This window comes from Diabrotica undecimpunctata, chromosome 4 (genome assembly GCF_040954645.1).
Source record: "Diabrotica undecimpunctata isolate CICGRU chromosome 4, icDiaUnde3, whole genome shotgun sequence".
Taxonomy (NCBI): Eukaryota; Metazoa; Arthropoda; class Insecta; order Coleoptera; family Chrysomelidae; genus Diabrotica; species Diabrotica undecimpunctata.
This window is the reverse complement of record NC_092806.1, coordinates 70,176,375-70,200,058: the sequence shown is the minus strand read 5'-3', so window position 1 is coordinate 70,200,058 and position 23,684 is coordinate 70,176,375. Positions and strand designations below refer to the sequence as shown.

The following is a 23,684-nucleotide window of genomic DNA, read 5'->3' as shown; positions in this document are numbered from 1 at the left end:
ATGAAGAAATAAGAGAAAGACTCAAAATCAAACCGATACTCAAGTCAATCAAGGAGCAAAAATTGGCATGGTTCGGACATCTAACCCGGATGGACAATAATAGACAAGTAAAAAGAGTGTGGGACGCCAAACCAATAGGGAAGAACAGAAGAGGAAGACCCATTAAATAATGGAACAGTGACACCTTGCAGATACTGCGAGAGTAAGGGTAAGACTTGGCAGGAAGCAACACAGATGGCATCCAATAGGAAGGAATGGAGAAAGTTCGTTAAGAGCTAGGACACCTCAGAAGACTGTCAAATATTGTAATTTAATGAATTGTATTTTAAACGGCCCAACACCGAAAGGTACAAATGAATCTACTGATTAAGTAAGTAAGTTAGTTGTTGGTCATACGCAAAATGAAGGGGACAACATGCATTCACTGATTGAAAAACAGAAGAAACATGTTCTAAGATCTGGTCCAATTTACACTACTTTGCAGTGGATTCCTGTAATTTCCAATGCAAAAAACTGGTACTCTATTTGATATTATAGAAATGAACTTTACAGATTTTTTGATATAAAACATTTACAGGAGAAAATGGGAACGAATTTTGTTTTAAATTCCGGTAGAGAAAAAATGTTGTGGTTCGATATTGTAACATTAAAAGTATTTAAAGATGAACTGTTTACCGTTTATTATAAACCTTCTTACAGTGATAGCAACAAAAATTTAATTCGGAAAGCAAACAGCAGAAATTCCATTTGCTTAACTTATGATAATATTGAATTAAAACAGCTCTATAATGCACAACTGAAACTTGCCCAAAATAAATAAGATGCCTTAAGCTTTTTATGCAACAAAAATTACATCCTTTTAAAATATCATGGTTTTTATCAATCCTTTGGATACAAAATAGACCCTCCTCTCAGTTTGTACAAGAACAACATGCAACAGTCATATAAGAAAGGCATTGAAAACCAGTAGTTACTTTAAAATTAATGTTAAAAATCTAAATAGGTAGATGTTTCTATTATTTTGTCATAGGTAATATTGAAATTACTTTATGTTCTTATGATATTACATTTGTGTAGTATTTTTTAAAATAAATGAATTAAAATATCTTAACAATTACTGTAACTTTTCAGAATTTTCACAATGAACCGCAATTTTTGTGCAATTTTTAACCACTATGATCAGCAACAGTGGCACATTTTTACAATAAACATTTGGGTTTTCAGCAACACAGACATATTTGTTATTAATTAATTTGTTAGTTTCAAATTTCTATCATACATAATACTAATTGATAAAACAACCTAAATTAATCTTAATGAAGTAAAATAACAACATTATCGTTCAATTTATAGAAATAATCGAATGTTAAATAGTAAGGATAATCTTCATACCCGATATTCTTTTAGTTTTTACTTCTCATTAATTTTTGTATTTTGTTAGTTATTTTTCATGGTTTTTAATTAAAACTTGCTTAGAATAAATTATATGATGACTAGAAACGAATTGATTGAGAGTAGTGAATCGATGTGAAAAAACGCTACTTCGTGACGTGAAGCTTCGCTTTTAAAAATTGCAAATATTTTGTTTATTGCAAGTTTTGACATGCTTCCCAGTGTGTCGTGTATAAATTTATTACTTGACTACCTCGACAAAAAATATTAGAAATTAATACTAATCAAAACAATGACGAGGAAATCAATTAGACAAACCCTTTTATAGCAGCTATAAATCTTATTATTAAATATTACAATGAAACAAATTATCCCAAAGTAATCGATCCCTGCCACAAATTGGAAGCTTTCGATTTAACCTTGAAACTAAAAACAGAGACAAAACTCAGAGAATTATATAAAAAATATGAAAAAAGAGCCTCAACATGGAAGCAACAAGGAAGTTGAATCTTCTTCTGGGTTCTCTAGTGGCGAGGACTGTCTCAAAATTTCGTCACTGTACAAGGGAAGGGTGAAAGACAACTAGCATAAATTTCCAACTATGGCCCGTTTAGCCAGGGATAACCTATCAATTCCAGTTACTTTCGTCCCAGCAAAAAGGCTCTTCTCCAGAGCCGGCTTGACCATGAGGAAACAAAAAATTGGACTTTTTTTTATTTTTAGTTTTATGAAAAAAGTTATTCTTTATAAAGTTCTGCAGGTTCTAAACCTAAAATACAATGATCAGATATTAATTTTTTTAACAACGACGATTCGACAGAATCTAATTCTGATACCGGTACGTTCTGATACCTGTGTTAAAAAGTGTATACTGACAAATTTTTCATCACGACTTAAATCTTTACTTTTACGTACCATTACGAGATACATGTTCATGGCCCCTTCAGCCCCATGCGGTCGGAACTAGGACTCTCTTAGACAGTAAATTTCTCTTTGTTTCACCATACACGTTTTGACTGCAGACTTTGTGGGTTCTTTTAATATAAATTGACTGGAGGGACAGTTTTTCAGCAAACAAGTTGATGAATTACGGACACTGCTCCACCTCCACTTCCATAAGCGGGCAGGTAGAATTGTTAAGGAAACCATAATCGGTTCCTCAAAAATAAAATGACAAAGCTTATATTTTCACTCCCATTTCCCAAACCAAACTCCAATTTCAATCCCAAACTGATGGTACTGGGACAATCCCAGTACGTGCGAAAACGCCAGGTCCTCTACCTGTTTAAGATCTTAACCGGGTATCATCATGAAAAAATTCGCCGCTGCGATGTTAATTCTACTCCCTTTGGATCTCAATCCGTATTCCCGCTATTACTTCGGTCGTCAGAGACGAAAATACCACTGAACCTTTAAAAATCATACGAACAGGCAGAATTTTCCCAAAAATGTTAATTTTGGGACGTTAAAAAAAAGAAAAAAAGTTTACCACTTTTACCTCCGGGCTTTCCTCTAAAACCCTCCACGTAGAGGGGGGAAAACGGAAAAAAATCGATTTACCAAGAATCTGTACGATATGGAAAAAAATGTTTCAAATAAAAAAAATGTAGCTAAGACAATTTTGAACAAAAATGTCTATTTGCATTTTTTGTGTAGAATAAACCGTTTTCTCAAAGACAACGATTGAAGCCGTCGGCGATTTTAAATGTCAGTTACGCGTGTGAAATCAATGCTTAATAAAATTTGAATCAGCTCGATGGTAAAAATTCAATATCTTTTGATTCGAGTATCCTATCGCCAAAAATCAAGATGCGTTTGAAAAGTGCAGCTTTCGTATGAAATTTTTGTGTCTTCCGCAAATGAACTCAGTTTTTATAAAGGTGTTAAATAAATAAACGTGGCGCCATTTTGGCCATTTTTTATGATTCTCATAAGATCCATACAATGTATCCCTTTCATTGACCGGCCACTATTGAGTTTCCATAACTAAAACCTAATCTTCAAAACTTATAGCATGAAATTTTAGTTTTGAGTTTTGGCAACAAATGTGAGGCATTTGAAATATGCTTAAACAACTTTCTGAAACTGAATTTAAACTTTCACATTAAAAACAATCTAAAACGTTTAAATCTTTTATCTTTTTTTTTTAATTATACTAGTACGTTTTTTAAAAGTACTTAACTTCTGCTATAAATTACACCAAAAACCGTATTCTTAAAGGCACTTCCGGTGACGTGCGATGATTTGTAATATAAAAGTTTAAATTCTGCGTTTTTAGTCATATTTCAAATTGCCTCATATTTGTTGCCAAAAATCAAAATCGAATTTTCATGTTATAGGTTTTGAAGACTGGTCTCTATCAATCTAAATTTCACTACGACCCGTCAATAAAAGTAATAAATTTTATTGACCTCAAGAGAATTGTAAAAAATGGCAAAAATCGCGCAAAGTTTATTTATTGAACAGCTTTATAGAAACTTACTTTGTTTGCGGCAAAATACAAAAATTGCATATGAAAGCTGCACTCCTCACTTTTAAAACGCATTTATATTTCGACAGGACACTCTGTCGAAAAAACTTTTAAAAAACATTTTTGTTCAAAATTATCTCAGCTACATTTTTTATTTAAAACATTTTTTCTACGGCTTACCGATTTTTGGTAAATCAATTTTTTTGCGCTTTTACCCCCCTACGAGGGGTGTTTTGGAGGGAAGCCCTGGGGTAAAAGTGGTAAAAAAGTGGTAAAACTACAATAGAAATCTCCTTATTTCTATTGTAGTTTACAGTTTCTAATACAAATAAATGATTAGATTTTATTTATTACCATCGACGCTTTTGAGAAGCAAAACAGAGAAAGAGATTTATCCAAAGTCATTTAAAAATAAAAATTTAAATTTTGTTTATTCTCATTCGAAAAGAGAAAGAAAATAAAAGTGTTTTTCTTCGAAGATTTTTTAAATAGCCAATTAAAACATCGGGATGGGAATGGGATTTAAAATATGTGAATATGTGTGTTTTAGTCCATATTCCAGATGGAATATGGATTAAAACTTTATACATAATGGAACAAAAAATGCTACAATAGAACAGTAAAAATTGCGAGTAATGAATCACTTATTAAAATATAATCTACAGGAATCTACTAAGCCGATGGTCAGACAATCTTTGAAACCAAGAAATAACTCAAAGAATGAATAGGAATTTATGCTTATGTTTCCAAAAAATAGGAAAAAGAAGAAGACTAATCAAATGTTATATTTATGTTACAATTTCTACGATAACTTATTAAACGTATTCGTTTTGGTTTTAAACATAAATAAATTGCACGAAATAGAGATTATAAGGTTATTACATATAAAATATTTAGATAAAATATTTTCCCAATTAATCATTTTAATTTATAATTTACACTTCTTGAATTTTTTTGGAATTACCTAACGTTCCATGAGCTTAGATTAAATAATATTTATTTCTGTTATCTATTTTTTGTGTTATATGATAAGTGATTAATGATGTCATATATATATAATTTCATTTTTATTATCAGTTGAAAAAATATGATCGATAAATTTTAGATATTTACAAGATATTTAGTTTACGCGAATTTTTGGTTATTCGTATTTTGTAAAAAAAGTGGTTTTTATATTGATTATTATATTACGTTTTGATGCGTGCCAAATTTACGTCATTATTTTTGCCATGAATAATTAAAAATTTTATTAGGTACAATTTGTGAATTATTTGGAACGTTTATACATCACATTACTTATTATTTATTATGTTGTTAAATCTATAATCTTAATTATTTATTTTTATTTGTTTATAGTAGGGTTTAACACGGGACAGCAAGACGCGCGACAGGCCCTTGCCCCGTGCCGTGTCCCGTACTTTTACATCTGTCCCATCCCGCGTCCCTTCCTGCAGATATTTTCGCTGTCCCGTCCCGCTGTCCCGCAAAGTTAACTTAAATTATATTTTTTAATTAAGTAAATAAATTTTTATAATATTGTTGTAAAGACAAATGTAATATTTTTTTGTAAAATGTAAAAAATGTAAAATGTAAAAACAAAATATGGTTAATATTTTGTTGTTACAAGTTGTCTTAACAATCAACATCAAAATTATGTTACTAGAACAATTTAATAATTACTTCAGTTTCTACTAGTGGCTCCCTATCCAGTACAATGTATTGTGTAAAAATATCTATTTGTTTCGAGTTTCTCCCGTTTAAATTTTTTCAGAAGCTTACTATACAGGATTATTCACACAACAATTCGATTAGAATTTTTCAATGTTTTATTGTCGTAAATTTTTGAAAATTTAGAACAGGAGGGGGAGGTAAAACATGCTCTACCTTCTAATTTAATATTGTTTTTATTAATTATTACTTTTGGTTAAACTGAAAACTAGTGTAAGCTTTCTTAATCAAATTTTTAACGATTGTCATATTTTTTGACAAACTGCGACTGAAAAAAATTAATATCTGATGATTTCGTTTTAGGTTTTAGAACATGTAGAACTGTATAAAGAATACTAAAAAAAGTCCCATATATAAAGTATATATATCTATATAGTATATATATATATATATATATATATATATATATATATATATATATATATATATATATACAGGGTGATCTTTAAGTAATTGTACAAACAGAAACCGTAGACTCTTCACTTTAAAATATTACGATGTAAGCCAACTTGCTTTAATAAAATGTTGATATTAAGAAACATACAGGGTATTAAAGTGGAAATTTAAAATTTTATTTTTCGATATAACTTTTACGTTTGTAAAAATTGTTGGACAAAAATTTAAAGTTGGAGGCTTTTGAGTAGGATAAATTATAATTTTATACATACTTTAATGTAACTAATAGAGGGCGCCACATATACCACATGTGTGGCAATAATTTGCGCCTAACGTTTTTGCTCTAAGTTAGCTCTATTTGTGTTAAAAATATTAAAGATACATTACTTTTACAAAGAAAAGGTATACTTGTTAGTAACCTGAAAATTCAACCTTTTTCGAGATAATCGCATTTTATAAGTCAGCTGCATAATAATTCTTAGTTTGATATTTGTGCGGTAAAGCACTGAATACCTGTAGATAAGCATAATTTATAGTTTATTCTAATTAAAACAACTCAAAGATGATAATGTAAAAGATTCATCATCTTCTTCTTTAGGTTCGTGTTAGCCGTGTCCGTATTCAGACGTTGGCCATCATCATGTTTACAATTTCCTTTTTCTGTCGCTTCTTAAGTTTCTATAATGGCGTTGTATTACGTTTTCTCTATTGTAAAATGCTGAAACTTCAAAATATGTGGTTTATGCAAGATGGTACACCACCACATTCTAGAGAGAAGGCAGTTAGAACATACTTAAATACAACTTTTCTGAACTTGGATTGATCGTGGTAGTCATATTCCTTGGCAGGGTTGTGAGATATTCATATAATTATTTAATTCATAAAAAATCCGAATAGAATAATTATTATTCATTACGTAAATTGTTTACCCATTTTTATTAGGACAAATAGAAACTAGAGCACAGATATTGAATAACACATATGTGTCTTGTTTCATAATACTTTTGCTACAAATCTAACCTTAAAGACTAGGCATTTTTACAAAAACATCATCGTTGGCCTAATAACCAATATTGTTTTAAATATAGTAAGTACACAGGCAATTTAGTTCAGCATAATATTAGTTCGTTAGTAAATCATAATAGTCCATTTGTTCGAGATGAAATTATAGTTACTCGTAAGCTGTAACGTAATCGTATAAATAAGTAATGTCATCGATAGGTTATTCCGTGGGTATATAAGTAACCAATAAACGAGATACATCGCAGTTTAATACATTATTTAACCTTTGCGACAAATAAGATTTAGTTCTATAATATACCATAAGATTTGGATATATATCCAAAAGAATATATTTATCCATTATACATTATAGCCACCACGTAGCCCATAATTTAATCCGCTTAATTTTGGTGTATTGAGAGCATTAAAACAACGTGTCTATAAGAATCGTATAAACATTCGCACCCAACTATGGGAAGAAATAAATACTGTAGCAGTTTTATTTAGAACCTATGATGCTATTTATTATGAGACGATCTTTTATGGAATATATTGACAAATGAATTAAAGAAAATGGTGGACATATCGAACACTTACTTTGACAAAAAGTTATGTTATTTAGTTTAACTATTTCTTAATTTGTTTTGTAAACAAAATGTTTTGGTTATATTGAAGTTATTAACAGGTATATCTTTTTTTGTTAAAATATTGTATCTGTAATATTTTTTCTCCCAAATACAGGTAACTTAAAGAGCAACAAAGTTAGGTGCAAATTTATACCACATATGTGGCATATGTGGCGCCCTTTGATCAGTTACATCAAAGTGTGTATCAGATTATAATTTCTCATATTTAAAAGTACCCAGTTGTAAATTTTTATACATAAATGTTTACTAACATGAAAGTTATAGCAAAAAATAAAATATTAAATTTTCACTTTAACACCCTGTATCTTTCTTAATATCAACATTTTAGAAAAGCAATTTGGTTTAAATCGTAATATTTTAAAGTGTAGAATCTACTGTTTCTTTTTGTACAATTACTTAAGGACCACCCTGTATATAATATGTTTGTTTCCTCATGATGAAGCCGGCTCCGGAGAAGAGTCTTTTTGCTGGAACAGACGTAGCTGGAATTGATAGAATAATACTGGCCAAACGAGCCATGGTAGAAAATTTACCAAGATAAGATGTCAACGTTTTTGTGTTCACGTTCTTCTGCTAGATATCGATCCAGTTCGTCGTCAAGGCACACACTTTTCTTGTACAGTGAAAAAATTTTGAGATCGTCCTCGCCACTAGAGAACCCAGAAGAAGACTCTTTGTTTATTGCTTACAGGTTGAGGCTCTTTTTTCATATTTTTTATATAATTCTCTGAGTTTTGTCTCTGTTTCTTCTTTCAAGGAACGATCCGATTCCGATAAATTGAAAGTTCCCTATTTGTAGCTAGGATCAATTACTAGAGAATTACAGTACATCCAATTTGTTTTATTGTAGTATTTGATAATCTTATTTCTTGCTGCTATAAAAGACATTTTCAAATTGAATTCATCGTCATTGTTTTGGTTAGTAATAATTTCTAATATGTTTTTTTTTCGAGAAAGTCGAGTATTAAATTTCTATGGATGACTACACTGGGAAGCGTGTAGTTCCCATCCTAGTAAGTCTGTAACTTTTTTGCAGTTTTTTAAAAAACCTATTGATTTTAGTAAATGCCATTCTGCTTCTTGGATTCTGAACGGTATTAATTTTAGATTACTATCGTAATCTCAATTGTTAAGATCTTTTTATTTTTTTTAACGGCTCTGATACTGATAATTTCTATAAATATTTTTACGTTGAAAATAGGCTACAGACGCTTAATTATCAGTATACGTAGTAGATGTAACTTTAATTACCAAATCATTCCGATAAAAATAATAGTTAGGTTTTTGGGGGACATACGCGACGTACCGCAGAAATATCGCTGCCTTGTCCCGTGGGACATGATGTCCCGCGTTCATTCCTAATTTATAGATGTTCGTGGGTCTTCTAGATTATCTTATACTTCTGTTTCTAATTAATTCTAAAGATAAATTAGATAGGCACTGAGCTACACCGAAGTGTAAGGCTCCATATCTTACCCTACTACTCCTGAACTCATACTACCTCTGAAAAACTGCTAGGTGTAGTTCGACTTAGTAGCCACTAGAATTACTCAAAACGATATGAATCCACAAGTACTCTGAGAGATTGAGGTGATATCTATCCATTACTTAACTGTAGAGCTCAATTAGAGCCCTGGCACCTCTCATAAAACCTCTCCATCCATTACTGGCTGTAGCTATTCTCTTCTACAATCGATTTCCAAGGATATTTGTGGCGTCCTTATCCAAATCATCCTCGTATCGCTTTCTAGGTCTTTCAATAGGTCTAGTCTTCTGTTTTTAGAGAGCCTCTTTTCTTCTATCTTAAATACATTGCCTGCTCATTAAAGACGCTGTAGGCGGACATACTGAGATAAAGGTGATTATTTATAACCCCGGTAAGTGCTGGATGGATTGAGTAGCTCAGTAACTACCAGTGTCGGTCCCAAGCCCAAGTAAAGGGGGAGAGTTGGATGACAGGCTAGGTTAGTAAACTATCCCTGGCAAAAAATCATTACTATGAACCCCAAAAAGAAACAAAAATAAAATAGACTTGCCGTTAGTTCGCTTTGATGAACCCAAGAGGTAGAAATACGCATAACAGCGTATGGTGGTACGCTGTAACGAAATCAAATCTAAACCGTCAATTTTATTTTTATTATTATATTCTAGTATGGAGTATTAGGAAATCGTTTTAACGAAGGAATTTCTGTCTAGAAAAATTGGCATGATGTGGATAAAATTATAAATAAATCTCCATGCCAGTGTATTTGTCGTCTGCTTGTTTTGCAATGTTTAGAAAGCACAGATTTAGGCTGAATTCTAAATTCGATTTTCGATTTATATTCCCAAAAAGAAGCCTCGGAATGGACGGAAGAACGGACTTAGAACGTTAGAACTTTAAATATACCCGGAGCGTTAAGCGCTTTGTTCAGTGAATTAAAAAGATACAAGATTGGTGTGGCAGCAATTCAGTATACAAGATAGCTAGAAAAGGATATACCGGACAAAAAAACAAACACCATCTTGTTAAGTGGCTTGACAAGATGGTGTTTACCGGATATATATATATATATATATATATATATATATATATATATATATATACATATACATATACATATAGACAATATACCGGACACAAAAACAAATACCATCTTGTCAAGCGGCTTAGATACAGGAAAGAAGTAATTTGGGGTGGCATTAATAGTCGATAATAAACTAAAACACCTCATAATAGATTTTCAAACAGTTAATAAACGAATAAAGACTCGCTTCTTTAACTTATCCATAATAAACGGTTACTGTCAACGAATCAACAAGATGATAACACCAAAGTAGCTTTTTACCAATTAGTAGAGCAAACATAAATATGACCTTTAACCAAAAAACGACATCAAAATAGTAATGAGTGACACAAACGCAAAGTTACGAACTGAAAAAAAAAACACATCGAAATAATTGGGAAGCATATCCTACATTGAGACACGAATGAAAACGGCCAATACAAAAAGGCACCTGAATATCCACTGAAGGAGATGTTGTTATCCAAACAGACCACGTCTTGATAGAAAAGCGATCAGAAGCAAGCATTCTGAAAGTAAAAAGTAAACGAGGTGCATGCTGCGGCTCCTACTAGACTGACATCAGCCAATAAAGGAAATTCTTAGAATAAAGTGCGGCTATATTAACGCCGCACTGTATTCTAAGTAGGTCGAACCTAAATTATGTCTAGGCATGATGGTCATTTAAAACTACATGCTATAATTACAATATACTGAGTTTAGATCAATATGACAGAAACTTTTTAACTGTTGTGCTTGAGAGGTAAAATATAATATAAGTACAAAGTAAGCGGTTATAATTGCATAATAAGCGGCAAACTTGTAATTTAATTATGTTTGATAAAGTTTAGAAATGGTTGGAAATCGTAAATAAACAAATTTAAATATTTCCCACAATTATTTTATTTTTAGTACAAGTATTGTCATTCAGAAATAAAAAGTTAAATATATTTACCAAAACCCTAACTTTAACCCGTAACCGCAGACGTCTCAAAAACGGTACACTCTGACAGACATATGGTCAATCTAGCCACCATTATTTAAATTTACAAAATGCTCCAGTTTACTCCGAAGTATTTTTTAACAAAAATTAAAAGTGATATTTTAGTACTTGTTATATCTACTTTAATATATATATATATATATATATATATATATATATATATATATATATATATATATATATATATCCTTGGCAAAATTATTAAACAAATAGGCGAAAGAAATTTACGTTAAATATCATTATGCAAGAATATTATTTATTGAAAAAAATGTAACAAAATATGCAAAACTATGAACAACGGGTTAATAACACATATATTTATTTTATACCTAAAATTTAGCAAAGTGTTAAACATTATGGAGAACACCAGTGCAGTTTACCGTGCTTTTTACTACAACGAAAGGTTTTCTGCTAATTCCGTTAATCGTTTAGAGGTGTAAGTTGGTTGAATGAACTGTACTTAGAAGCTCTAAGGTGGACTCTAGATAATATCTTCGAGGCATCACTTAAAGAAAAACGCGTTATAATCGTTGGTGATGTAAAGGCTAAATCTATTCTATGGGGTTCACCAAAAAATGACAACAAGGGGGAAATATGAAATAAATGGATTTCATATTATATCTCAAACGGGAGTGTGCTTTTAATGCGGTAAAAGTAGCATAGTAATTTATGTAGTTTTTATCTTATTGAAAAATTCATTCTAACAATATTTTTTAGTTTCTGCGAATAAATATCTTTAAAAAATTAAACAAAAATTTTCACAAAATTTTAATCATAAAATTTTACTAGCATTTCAATATGTTATAAGTATGCTAGATAAAAGGATTAAGTTAATAATAGAACGTCTATTCCTCTATGCATATTCCGCCAGTAATTGCCATTAGTGCCACACAATCACTTATTATCGCTTAAAACCTCTAAGCATCCCTAAAGATCCACCCACGACTTCGCTACCGTCCTTCTGTTATCCTGATTCTCAAAGCTTTCGAAAACCGCAAATCTACCGTCGTCCTTCAAGGAAGGGGCGCCAATTCACAGCCTCCTAGTCTCGTGTCAAAAAGCACAAAAGTGCATCCTAATAGGCCATGGAGTGCCAGTATCATCGCATTCGTCGGCCTGAGATCTAGACGACCGCGTGAGAGAAATAGAAGACAGTCGTCTGCATGCTTTGCGATCGCCGGTTAGATTGTTTCGCGATTTCGTTGATTAGGATAGGGTATATCGGTTATTTATGAATTAGAAGTGATATTATTGTGATTGATTTTTGTTGGATATAGTTTTTTTGATTAATAGGGTAAGTCATTTACAAGAATTTGATAAATATTAAAATAACACAGGCGTTAATAATAAGATTTATATATATATATATATATATATATATATATATATATATATATATATATATATATATATATATATATATATATAATTGTAGTGAAATATCAGGTATGCTGCCTGCTATTTGGAAATAAATTTTTTTTTCTTTATTTATCAATATTTCAATAATTATGTATTAGCATCCTCAGGAGAAAACTACAATATAATCATAATTTTGAATACAAATAAAAGACTATATTACAAATTCATATGACTTACAGATTTAAAGTAAACATTTGCGGGTTCCTTTAAAACAGTACTGACAGTATCACTTAGGTAGATACATAATTAGTGATTAAAAACTCAAAAAGCAAACATAAAAACAAGTAACACACAATAAAATTAAACAGTTTTATATACGTTAAAAACATACAGCATGATTAAAATTTTATTGTTTTAACAGAAAAATTATTTTAAAATATTTAGAATATTACAATAAAAACAGCTTAACTGTCCCGTGTCTGCTTTGTGAATTATAATTATTATTATAATTGTGATTTTTTATAATTACTTAGTTGTTCTAAAACTCTAACATTTGAATAGTCAAAACAGTGCTTAATTTTTATACAGTCATTTTTATGATGTGTTATGCTTTGTTTGAGCCATCGTGAAGTTTGACCGACATTACAACTCTGACAATTCGAACAAGGCAACTTGTAGATAACATTGGTTTTATATAGAGTTGGAATCTTGTTTTTCTAATATATTAATATTTAACAATTTTGATATAAGTAAATTATTTAAGTAATCTAGTCACCGAAGGGGTTAAATGCTTTATTAATAGCAGTTTTTATATTGAATTGGTTGTATTGCTCCGATATTAGTGAGACCGTCAAAAAAGTCCGAGTTAAATATCAATTTCTTAAGGATATGTTTTGAGTATACATTATTTTCAAAGGTGTTTAATAGTAACTTTAAGTTTCCGTTCACGATTTTTTCATCACTAATCTGCCTTACCCTATTTTAAAGCAATTACTGTTGAAAAATAGTTTAAATATCTTTCAGATTGGTTTTTGATACCAATCTATCACTATTTTGTTTTGTTCAGTTCTTGTTGAGTCCAAAAGTATTAAAAATTTAAAAATTTTAAAGTATTTTAAATTTGTGCAAAAGGAACAGCACAAATAAGACAGTCTACACATTTTTTAATGAAGGGCAAAGAGAAAGGTAATTGTGGAATTACGGTGTGCAAAATTATGGTTGTTGCTATTATTGGGCCAAGTGAACTGTCCATAGGTGCTCCAAATATTTGACGATAGAATTTCACATTAAAGCTAAAATAGGTGTTCAAAAATATATATGTTAGAAGTAGTAAAAAGCTATCCTTACAGGTTGTTGTATAATTCTGAACCAAATTATATCTTGATTATATTATATTAATGACCAGATCTATTTGTATAGTAGTAAATAACGATATAACTAACAATATTAATACATAATTTTTTGATAGAACCAACTCTCTGACGTCATGAACAAATGAAAATTTATCTCTTTAATTATAGTTGTTCACTTTGTCAAAAGCGTCTTTAAAAATGTTAAGCAAGAAATTTCGATGTCATATGCTATCGAATTTATAGAGCTTACAATGGGTAAACCAAATTAATAAGAACTAAAAAAAAACAAAATTAAGATATATTGGTGTCAAAAGTCATCACAATCTGGAAGATTTAAACTATTTTTCAAATCAGTTCTACTCACCAAAAGTTTAATACAGTAATCGCAAAGAAAAATAGGCAAATTAGTGATGAAAAGCTCGTGAACAGATACTTAAAGTTGCTATTACACATATAATCATAGATACCCAAAACATATTCTAAGAAATTAATATTTAACTCAGACCTTTGTGACGGTCCTCCTTTTATTGGAACTGTACAACCAATACAATATAAAAAACTGCCATTAATAAAGCATTTAATTCCTGTGATAAGATTATTTAAACATTTTACCAATATAAAAATTGTTAAATATTATGTGTTAGAAAACGGACAATTGTTTTCAAAAGTAAAAGACAAGACTCCAACTCTATAAAAGCAATTTTATCTTCAAGTTGCCTTGTTCGAATTGCCTTGTCAGAGTTATGTCGGTCAAACTTTACAATGACTTAAACAGAGAATAGCACAGCATAAAAGTGAATGTACAAAAAAGAAAAATACATGTACGGTAGTTGACCATTATTTAAATACTGTGTACCATGTTGCCTATTCAAATATTAGGGTTTTACAAAAAGTAATTATAAAAAAGATTGTTTTTGGAAATACGTCACATTGGTAAACAAAACGATGCACTAAATTATAAAGCAAACATGGAACAGATAAGCAATATCTACTGTAATATTCTAAATATTTTAAATTAACTTTTCTGTTTAAACAATTAAAATTTTAACCATCCTATATATTTTTAACGTATATAAAACTGACAAATATTATTGTGTGTTTTTACGTTTTTACTTTTTTAACCATTAATTATTTACCTAAGAGATATTGTTAGGTACTGTTTTGAACGAACATGTAAATGTTTAAAGACTTTTTACTCTAAATCTGTAAGTCATATGAATTTGTAACAGTCTTTTTATTTTTATTCAAAATTTTAATTATATTACAATTACTTGTTTACGATTCGATCGATAATCCTACCAGTTTTGCTATATATATATATATATATATATATATATATATATATATATATATAAACTGAATTTTTATAAAATTATAATAACCAAAACAGTATAAACACAAATAACAATAGTTGAAACGAGAATTTTAAACTGTCATGTCCATATATTTTCGAAAATATACATGTTGTGTTTTATCATTTGACGAATTTTTTTCATAAGACGTATTTTTTCTATATTTTTTATAACTATGAAGTTGAAAAATTTATTTGATTCAACATCATCAATTCATTTTCTGTAAACCTAGCATCTGATGATGTTTATGACTAGGAGACGAAATATAATGCATTGTTTAAATGAGAGCAGTCCAATAGTCTTCTTTTTTCCTTATCAAACCCCAGACCCGATTAAATTAACGATTTAGTGCTTAAATGGCCAGTTATAATATATATATATATATATATATATATATATATATATATATATATATATATATATAGAGAGAGAGGGAAGATGGTAATTGGTCCGTCCCCTTTCTCGACATAAGGATGATCAGGGAAACCAACAACATCAAAATAGATTGGTATCAAAAACCGACCCATTCTGGTAGATACCTTAACTACAACTCATACCATAACAATTCTACCAAAGTCAACTTAATCAAACAGATGAAAAATAGAGTAACAAAACTATCAGATCCTTCATTTCATACAAAAAACCTACAAATCCTACAAAAACTTTTTATTTCAAACGCTTATCCAACACCATCAGTTAATAAGATTTTGTTTAATACTATCCATGACGAAGATATTACACCTTCCTTCGCGACTAACAATGCTGATCCTGATGTCTTAAGTGGGAACCCAGTCTCGAATACTCCTATAAACAAATATTTTTCACTACCATATTTCAGAGATATCACTCCGGGGTTAACAAGGATTCTGAAAAGTGTTGAAAATAGCTTTGGCAATAATAATAACAACATTAAACTTAATGTGGCTTGTAGATCAGCCCTAACAATTAATAATCTTTATTCTAAGATAAAAGATAAGACTCCCATAGATAGGCTTAGTAATATTGTCTACAACATTCCATGTCTCTCTTGCAACAATTCCTACATCGGTCAAACATCTCAATTATTGAAATCACGTATTACACTACACAAAAGTGATTCTCGACTTCACCCTGACCGTTGTGCATTAGCCAAACATGTCCATTCCACTGGTCATCTCATGGACTATACTAACACCACAATTCTCCACCGTGAGAACAATAAATCTAAAAGAGAGTTCATTGAAATGTCTTATATTTTCCTTAACGATTTCTCCATTAATGTTAAGAGTGACATCAAGAATCTAAGCGATATATACCACTTGTTACTTAAATCAGATACCAAGAACAATACTATATCACAGATAACTAACTCGACTGATATATCCATTAACAACTAACATACCTTTATAATTAATTTTCATTAACACAAAAAAATGTATAACATTCCCTTGCTTTTCTTAGATTCATCTCAATAAGATGCAATAATACATGAACAATATAATATAATTAAATAAAGTAAATCAAAATAATATTTCCCTATACTGGGATTTAAATTCATTCGTTTTTTACCAATGAACCTTAACGACATAAAGATTCATAAGAACAATGAAGTTGTCAGCGCTTGCGTTCTGGCTAAAACAGAACCTCACTTTTAAACTATCTAAAAATCAAAAATTTAGTTATTGCCGACAATTCAAAGAATTACCTCCTTTTAAATGTAGTTACATTGGGTTTTTCGATTAACCTTGGGTAAGCCTTTACGTGTCAAGTTCAAAGCTACCATACATTTCAAACCTTACAAAAAACTTTTTTTGCACATAGTAACAAAAAACACCACTATGTTACTAGCAAAGTTTTTTAATATTTTAACTCTACAATTCTAAGTTACGGTAAGATCAATAATGTTTTAATAGATAATATATGGTAGCTAATTATAATTTATTCTCTTTCAGCCCTGAAGAAGCCAAATTAATTCTCTTTGGCGAAAACGTTCGGCGAAACAATTGATACACATTAGAGTCTTTCTTGCAGATTTCCCCAATATTTAAGAGTTTACTATATATATATATATATATATATATATATATATATATATATATATATATATATATATACAGACTAATGTTACTGATATTCCTTTCTGCTGTTATCCAACCAAACTCCCTTCTCCTTTTTTATATGTATCTGTTAAAAGTACCGATAGAAAAACATGAAAATCTAATAAATCCAAGAGCAAATACATAAACTATAATATTTTATTGTATAACTTTACTGTCTAAACATTATTGTTTTTTACGCTGCTGTGTTATTTATGTATCTCCTATCAATAATTATTGCGAGACTAGTATTGAGTATTCACTGTCTCCATAAAGTATGAATTATAACTATAATTTACAAACTATAACATTTAGCAATGACAATAATTCATAGTATCTTAGCGATATAGTTTTCACGAATCGACGTTTCTACATCTACAACTATGTATTCTGTGTACCTACTAGATTTTTAATTTTATTGTTCAAACTTCTTATACTATCGATTTGTTGCGTCTTTGTCATATTTTAACCTACTAACATATTATACATAAAATATGTTTCTGTATGCTTGTATTTTTGGTAAATTCTTTTCATTTTTACTACTTCTTTGTAATTTTCTCCAGGACAATTTTATGTAGGTATATCGTTTGAGAAGATTTTCTAATAAATTATATTCTTTGTAAATATTTTACAATATTATTTTGTGGATTATTGGTGGTTAAATGTAAATTTTAAAGTAAAAAAAATTATTTATTTATGGTACTAATTATTCACCTAAATTGAAACGGTAAAATAGTACTTTTTGTCATTTTTACAAAAATTAATATTAAACTCACTTGGCTTCCGGATTAAACTGCGACGACTTTCACTACACCAAGCAGGAGTGCAGTGACTAGTGAACAGTGCAGTGAAAAGATCGGAGGGCTCAGGAAATTGGAGTCCCGTAAACCCGGAAGAAGACATCAGAGATAATGTCGAAAGCTCGGTGTAGTGAAAATCAACGCGGTTTAAACCGAAAGACATGTGAGTTTGATATTAATTTTTGTAATATTTGTTTTGATAAATATTTGGATACAACGCGTTTATATTGACCACGATAGGATCGTACATTTCACGCACTGACATTTGTTAGTTGCAAAATGGTTAAATTGCTTTTACTCTTAAATGCCGATCGGCATTTAAGAGTAAAATTTACAACCTACTTAATAATTATGATTTTTTCGACGGCTTGCTAGTAGTGCCTATAGTTGATAGGTCCGATATTTTTGATACATATGTTGTTTTGCGTCATATGTCATCTAGTAGAATTTTGCGGGTTATCAAAAGTTGATGTTTTCTTCTGTGTTTTTTCTAAAATTTTGATTTTATGGTAATTTTCACATTTGAAATTGTATATGTATTTATCATGTATATAGTTGTTGTTATCGATTACTTCAATTAAACAGTATAATTCCTTTTTTTTTTGATATTCATAATATAATTTACCAAACACAGTTTTAGGAGAGACAAAAACGTCGCTTAAGTATTTGTCTGCAATAATATATAATTCAATATATTTTTGTAGTCACTCCAATAATTTCTGCTGGAATCAAGTTTAACTTCTTTTCGGCAGGTAAGCCTAGGATTTCTTTAGAACCGTTTCCAAAAAAAATTGCCATTTTAATTAAGAATAAGAAATGTTATATTGTTTGTAAGTAAACATAAAATTGTTACGGCACAGTTGTAAAAATCTAGTCTTAATATTAAGAGTAAATTGTAGTAATATTTGACATTGACATAGCAATTATTTATAGATACGGTCTTACGTAAAGATCCAAATATGCTAATACATTCTATATACCTACTAAGATTATGACGGTTTAATAAACTTGTCATTTAAAAACTTATACATTTATAAATAGATCTTTCACTCGCTTTAGTCTAAAAAAAACATTTGAACCGATATTCTTGACTAGTCATTTGCAACATTTTTAAAATGAATTAATAAATATATTTATACAAATTTTTATCTAGAAGTATTTATCTTATCTAGGTAATCTGATAATAAATATGTGACAACATAGTAAAGGTATTGAAAATAAATTTTGAAATTTTGAATGAGTATAAGTACTGGTTATAGATATTTTGATATGATATTTGGTAATATTCATTGGATTTTGTGAAAATGCTGAAACAGGTCGATTTTTATTCTAAAGAAGTCATCTCTTAACGATATAGATATTTGTCAATTGTCAACCCCCTCCCTTCAATACCCCACCACTTAAATTTTAAATAGGGAATATACGACGTGTGGCACATTATTAGAAAGGTATTTCGCTAGAGACTTCAGATATTCATATTTTTTTTCCATATTAACTCTGTTCTTGTAAAAAAAATATCAGTTTATTGAAAGTATTACACCTCTTAAAAACTAAACGTAACGCCTGTTTGGTAGTGTCAATTTTAGGTCATGTCAAAAACTATATTAAAACGAAATTTGCAACATTAATAGGAAACTTTAATAAATGCACTGTAAATAAAATGAACTAAATTTTAAATTAATAAATTCATAATTCAAAACAGTTTACTCATCAGCTATGACTATTTACTTAAATGTTCAAAATAATATTCAACAACATCCATACAATGATAAAGACGCTGTTTAAAATAACGAAGAACATTTTACTAGACTACATTCATGCACTATCATTGTCTTAGTTATTCCAATGATATTATAAATGAAAGCTGGAATGATATTATAAATCTTGCTTTAAAATAACCCGATATGAAGAAGTCTAGAAGAGTTAAATCAGTGACCTTGCTGTCCATTCAATAAAACACCGATGACTGAACATTCAAAATTAGTGTCACAGAGATAGTTGGCATACTCCTCCTAAAAGGCTTGACTGAGTTTTTATGAAATTTTAGATGTGTATTTGGTAGGTCTGAGAATAGGCCGTTATATACTTTTTATACACCTAAGGGGTAAAGGTGGTCCATCCCAAACATCCTTTTATTTTTTGATTTTTTTTTATTTTTATTTTTGTTATGATGTGACTTTAAAATACATACAGCACTTAATTTTCACCCTTCTATAACCAACCCCTATTTTTAATATCCATATTACGAGTTAGTTGCCAAACTTTTCCGAAACGGTTTACCTGATTTTATATGTATATTTGGTAGGTCCCAGAATAGGTCGCAATATAATTTTCATACCCCTAAGTGATACGGGTGGTCCACCCTAAACTTTTTTTTAGATTTTTTGGATAAAATTTTTTATTTTTATTTTTTTTATGATGTGGCATTAAACAGTACTCACAACCCTTCTATCACGAGCCCGTATTTTTCAATAGCCATAACATACATGAACTTAGTTTCCATACTCCTTTGAAATGACTTGACCGATTTTTATAAAATTTTATATGTAAATTTACCACTCTAAATTTTCTTCCGGGAAAGTTGTTTTTGTTCAATTAAGTTAACACAGTTATAAATCAGGATGACCTAGTCAACTATCTTGCAGAATTTTTAAATTCATTTGCCTGGACTCCCATCTAACAATTTACAATTAAAAGTAGGATCAATTGTCATTATGTTGAGTAACATTAATTAACATCGACTGTGCAATGGAATGAGACTGATTGGGTAAAGGCTAATGAATAATACCGTTAAGGTAACGATCATAAAGGAAAAATTCAAAGGAGATGATGTCTTGATCCCGCGTATACTAACTGTTGGAAGTTTGCGGAATGAACTTAGCAAGTTTGCGCATGGACAATTATTCGCGTATCGGAAAACCGTCATCGTTCTATATTTATGCAACGCAAAACAAAAACTTAAATATTTGTTTATTTAAGTGTGACTTGAGTGTTTTTTTGAGGTATTATTTTCTGTTAATTTTTACAAAAACATTATTTAATTCTGTGGTGGTATGAAGTTCGCCGAGTCTTCTAGTTGTTTATATAAATATATAATAATAATAATTATAAATAAATAAAATACATTTAATTCTAGTATTCAATTTTATAGTTTTTTTAACAAAATAATTAATTTTATTAAAATTTCTGAAGATAAGTAGCTAATAAGTATTTTAAATATAAAATAATGTTTTGTAGTTTACCCCTCCACTTTTCCGTGACGGTATTTTACGAATACGATCACTTTAACTGGTTATAACTGTTTACTCCTTCTCGGTATATCTTCTTCTAATGACGCGGCTACAACTCTTTGTTGGTCTTGGCCTGCTTCACAACGTTCTTCCATTCTTCCTGTCGGATACTTAACTTCGCCACTGCCTAATGTTCATGGTTTTAAGATCTTGCTCTACATCGTCTATCCACCCTTAAAGGGGTCTTTTTTGTCTTCTTTGCTTGGGGTTTCCATCTCTGGATTACTTTTACAGCTCGATTATCTGCAATTCTTTTTAAGTGGCAAAGCCAGTTTAGTCTTTGTGACTGATAATCTAATGATATCTGTCCTCATATGTCCTCTGCAGTAATTCATCCAGCTCATCGTTCAATTTTATTCTCTACGAACGATCGCTACAATGGGTTGGTCCAAATATATTTTTTAATATTTTGCGCTCAAATATTCTCAATTGATTTTCATCAGTGGTTGAAAGGGTCCACGTTTCACATCTATATGTGACCATTGATCTAATTACTGTTTTGTAGATTCTAATGACTGACGCTGTTGCTTTCATTTATTATTGAGCAGACGTAGGTAAAGGTGGAGGCATATTCGTAAGTATAGTTGTCTACCTTCAGATTCTCAAGTTAATTCGACTTTGTGCACTTCATATATTTTATTTTTCTTTTATTTATATTTAGAGCAAATGCAGCGGCATTTAGCATCTACTGTTTATAACAAATATGTTTAATTTTCAGCTCTTAATGTTAATAAACAACGAAAATATGAATTTATAAAAACAAAATGCTATCTTGCTTCTTATTGGTCATAGAAGGTTTTGTTGTGTTTTGGAAAGGGCTTTTCACCAGCTTCTTATTCAGCCAACTTACAAGCGTGTGACATAGAAAATGTCAGAGTTATTTCAAATGTTCTAAAAATACAAAGATTTTCAAACTGTATTTAAATAAAAAAACGTTATAATAAAATGTTGTAGTTTTTTATGATACCTTAAAAATGAACCCTTCTATAATCGATTTCATTTTATAAAATACCTCTAGACTAACTTTTTGGTCAAGAACAGTTGTTTAAATAATCGCTCTCCGGGATAAAAAAATTAAATAACTTATAAACTATTTAATAGATCTTTTTGAAATTTAATACACTTTAATAATTCATTAACGACTATAATTTTGAGTAGTTATGTTACATGTAATTATGCAAAAAGAAAGTGATTAAGATTTATAAATTACTGAAAAAATAAGGGTTTTTGCAGCAATCTTGGTGAACTGTTATAATATATATTTTAATTTAAAAAACTCGCATATTGAAGAACTTATACATAAAAAATGATTTTTAACACAAAAACAAAGTAAAATCAGCTGTATGTCTTCACGGATTTTTCACCAGCTACCCTTATATACCTTTTAGAAACTTTAAATGTCTGTATAAGATTTTTACGTGAAATCAATGGTTTTTTCCAGACACCAGGAGTATATGTACCCACTTAGCTATCTCCTGCAAATTTAAATTTGAGTGAGCAAATTTAAATCCATGCTGTGTAACGTTTCTCATTTTGATAATTTCTTTAATCTATTCAAGTTTTTATTTTAGTAATTTCGGTAATACATTCCTTTTTTCTACATTTATGCTTTATATGCAACATTTGAATATATTAATATTTACTTTTGTAAGTACCTACACTCATTAATTAGAAGTGTGGACACTCATGATCATAACATGTAACACTTGAAAATTCTCGTTTTATACATGATTGGTATCTTTTGTTTTCCAAAATGTTACGGAATCGTGCCAAAGCCAATCTCATTCGCCTTTGTATGTGTGGTTGATTTTATTTGTTATACCAGGGTAATTCATATATATATATATATATATATATATATATATATATATATATAATGAACATATATATATATATATATATATGTATATATAATGAACCAGAAGTATTTGCTGACAACATAAGGAAGTAAACGTTAAATATTGGGTTTGCAGCAATAAAAAATGAAACGTGTACTCTTGTAAATTTTTAATCCAAGCTCTCGGACATTGGTTATGTGCTTCATCAGGGAGCTACAAATGTGATGAATAGTTTGTTAACGTTGGTATAATTAATTAAAAAATTCATTACTTACAAACTTAATGAGTTTTTAAACTCTGTTCTTGTAAAAAAAATATCAGTTTATTGAAAGTATTACACCTCTTAAAAACTAAACGTAACGCCTGTTTGGTAGTGTCAATTTTAGGTCATGTCAAAAACTATATTAAAACGAAATTTGCAACATTAATAGGAAACT

At 29.7% G+C, this 23,684-nt stretch overlaps 1 protein-coding gene across 3 annotated transcripts in view; it reads left to right on the top strand.

Moving 5' to 3' along the window:
• The first annotated feature begins 12,288 nt into the window (after nt 1-12,288).
• The window catches only part of LOC140439656 (uncharacterized), a 484,195-nt gene continuing 472,799 nt past the window's right edge, over nt 12,289-23,684 (top strand). For all 3 annotated transcript variants that reach the window (XM_072529696.1, XM_072529695.1, XM_072529697.1), the window contains exon 1: nt 12,289-12,475. The gene's annotated coding sequence lies outside the window, so the exon portion shown is untranslated. The remainder of the gene's footprint in view (nt 12,476-23,684) is intronic.